Genomic DNA, 3,136 nt, shown 5'->3' on the forward strand with positions numbered 1-3,136 from the left:
CTGCATTTTGTTTAGATTTCAGCCCCCAAATGCATCCTCTTCTGATATCTTACAGATTTTGAGTGGTCTGTCAGCTGCTAGAACAACAGTAGTTTACAAATCAGTGGAATGTAGGTTGAATGGATAAAATCAGACTAGCAGGGTAAACTAAAATGTAAATCATCTATCTAAATTTATCTTTAAAATAGTGAAGTTTATGCTTAACACCTTGATGTATTAGATATTGTAGCAGGATTCAAATTATCTCCACACAAGTAGCATAATTTTGATATGAAATGTCTAGAAATCAATGCTGTTGCTTAAGCGTTCATGAATGCTTAGAAATAATCTCAAAATCCTACACTGTATGTAAAAATTCTTTCCATTTCCTATTTGTACAGAAAAGCAGTAGTTGTGAAAGAAAACAAATGAATAAAAAAACCTCTCACTCTCTGAATGCCCTTTGACAGAAGATATATGTTAACATCAATGCCTATTTTAGGAATATACCTCTTTGAAAATAGGTTTCAAATTCTCAGTCTTCAAGGTCCCAATTATCCTTCATTAATATTATATAAACACCAAAAAATGCATCAATAAATCTTCTTCAGACTATAATGAATTATAGGGGATGTGTCACAGCTTCACAAAATGTACCTGTAAGACCACCCCAAGCCTCCCAATTACAGCATAATGCCACATATTGCATAATTTAAGTATCCATACTAATTTCAGTTTCCACCGTGCAACAAATGCCATTATTCAAGTTTTCCCCATTAGATTATTCTGTTATCCAGAAAGACTTTTTTATTAGATTTGGGTCAAGTTCAGCAAGCAAGTGCAGGGAATTCATGGAAGGGGGAAATGAATATTACTGTAAGATACAGCAACTAGAAACTGGGAAAAAGATAAGTTTCTTTTCTTTTTCCAGCTAGTGAATTAAAATAGTTGGACAAGGGAAGACCTACTCAGCATAAAAGCGTTAAGATCAAGGGCTGGATTTTGGAAACAACTGTCAGTTTTAGAGGAGTGGTGGAATTTTCAAAAATTCTTAAGCAGAACAGGCATGTAACTCTCTTGGATTTTAGACACTTGACTGTTTAATGGGGTTTTCAGCAGACCTAAATGCTTTTGAAACAATTAGTCAAATGACTGAAAATATTTAGTATTTCCTCTGGTTAGTAAGTAATTTTTAAATGCAAAATATGTTTCAATAAACACAGGGCCTGTTTCTCAGATCAGGTACACAGTTGTGCCCACACTCAGCTCATGCTCTCAGTAGGTTGGACCCAAGCCAGCCTTTGTACAGATGTCATAGAAACTACATTTTCAAGTTCATTTTAAGACAGTGCTACAGCCAAGAGAAACAATCTCTGCCCTCAGCAGGCCCCAAACACTCATCCCTAACTACCACATTACCACCTCCCCTCTGCCAGCATAATGAACTGAATTACTGATCTTGTTTAGCTTAAAATTGACTTCTTTTTTTGGCTAGATTAGGCTTGACCCTGGTCCAGCTCACTCAGTTGCTGCACAGACACTTGTGCAAGGAGTGGATGTAGCAAGGGCAAGTCTACTTCATTCAGTGGCAATGCTGGTCTCTGTCAATTCACAGCACATGACCAAACATATCCTTATTTCTTCTTTACAATACTCATCACATCTAAGGCACGTCTATTCAATTAAATGTTATTTTGCAATACTGTTTCAAACATTTTAATTAAATCCCGTTTTTCATGTAAATAGAGCATGACTCAGAAATGAAAATGAAATTAAGTAGTAAGACCTATCACTTAAAAGTGAAGCCAGCAAAAATTCAGAACATTAAAGAATGTTTTTCAGGTTTACCTCTGATAACTAAAAGACATAATTCAGTGTAAAGCTGTCAGCTGTTCATGAATCAAAATGGTTTATTTATCCCAACCAATGAGCAGAGAGCTTTTTTTAGGAAAATCATGTATAAAATATATTTGTTAAAATCTTAAAAAATCAACTCATCTGCTTTGATGAAACCCATTTGAACCCTTGCTTTTCATTTTCTGTAGTTTATCTCACTGTTGGACTCAATACACTCCTCTTCTGCCTTTCCAACTGATGCGTTTGGAAGCAAATCAAAGAAGGAATGAGAGATGTGCTTTCAACCATGCATTTCTGGGGCTGTCCAAACTCTCCATTTCCCCTTCCACCACTCTGCCTGGGTAAAAGCTCACCGTGGACCAGCCAACAACCAGGACCACGGAAAGCTTCCAAGGAACATGCAAGGCTTTGTGCTGTGAGAAGAAGTGACTTTCCTTTCAAAGCTTGCATTCCTTCCAATGTTGGAGGTACCAGTTCTCAGTGATCTTGTGAAAGGTGACTCATGTTGATATAAACATGATAAGGGACAGGATTTCCTTCCCTGCTTTCCACCTGCAGGCATTGATGCTATTCACAGAATCACAGAATAGACAGGGTGGTCCAAACCCCCTCTCAATGCAGGGTCACCTGGAGCAGGTAACAGAGAAGTCAGTCCAGATGGATCTGGAATGTCTCCAGAGAGGGAGACTCCATGACCTCCCTGGGCAGCCTGCTCCTCAATGTAAAGTTTTTCCTTATGTTAAAGTGAAACTTGTGTTTATAGCCACTGCTCCTCATCCTGTCACTAGGCATCACTGAAAAGGGTCTGGGACCATCCTCCTGGCACCCACCTTTGAGATGTTTATATGCATTACTGAGCGCTCCTCTCAGTCTCCTCTTCCCTAGACTGAGCAGTACAGCTCCCAGTGTCTGTTCTGAGATGCCCCAGACCCCTAAACATTCGTGAGTGAAAGTGACGGCCTGCCGAGGTCTGGTCAACAAAAGGCTCGAGATGTGAACAATCCACACCAAAGCAAGGCCCGCATGGAGAGGTGAACCCAAACACCAGCACGGAGTGAAAGTGACAGCCCCAGCCCCGCAGCGGGGGCAGGCACAGGGGTCACCCATGGCGACAGGCAGCGGCCCCAGGCAGCGACCCCACGGTCTGTCAGGCCACCTGTGCTGCCGTCCCCGAGCCCCTCCTCAGGGCGGGCCGAGGGACGCGGTGGGCAGCGCGGCCGCCCCGGGGTGCTGCGGGCGGAGCGGGGCGGGCGGCGCCATGAGGTGGCAGCGCCGCTGCTCCAAAATGGCGCAGGCGGGG

At 42.2% G+C, this 3,136-nt stretch overlaps 1 protein-coding gene across 1 annotated transcript in view; it reads right to left on the reverse strand.

Annotated features, from left to right (window-relative positions):
- NUDT14 (nudix hydrolase 14) overlaps positions 1-3,136 on the reverse strand; it is a 59,455-nt gene that overhangs the window by 56,110 nt on the left and 209 nt on the right. The gene's annotated exons all lie outside the window — the stretch shown is intronic.

Source organism: Parus major, chromosome 5, assembly GCF_001522545.3.
Source record: "Parus major isolate Abel chromosome 5, Parus_major1.1, whole genome shotgun sequence".
In the NCBI taxonomy this organism is placed as follows: domain Eukaryota; kingdom Metazoa; phylum Chordata; class Aves; order Passeriformes; family Paridae; genus Parus; species Parus major.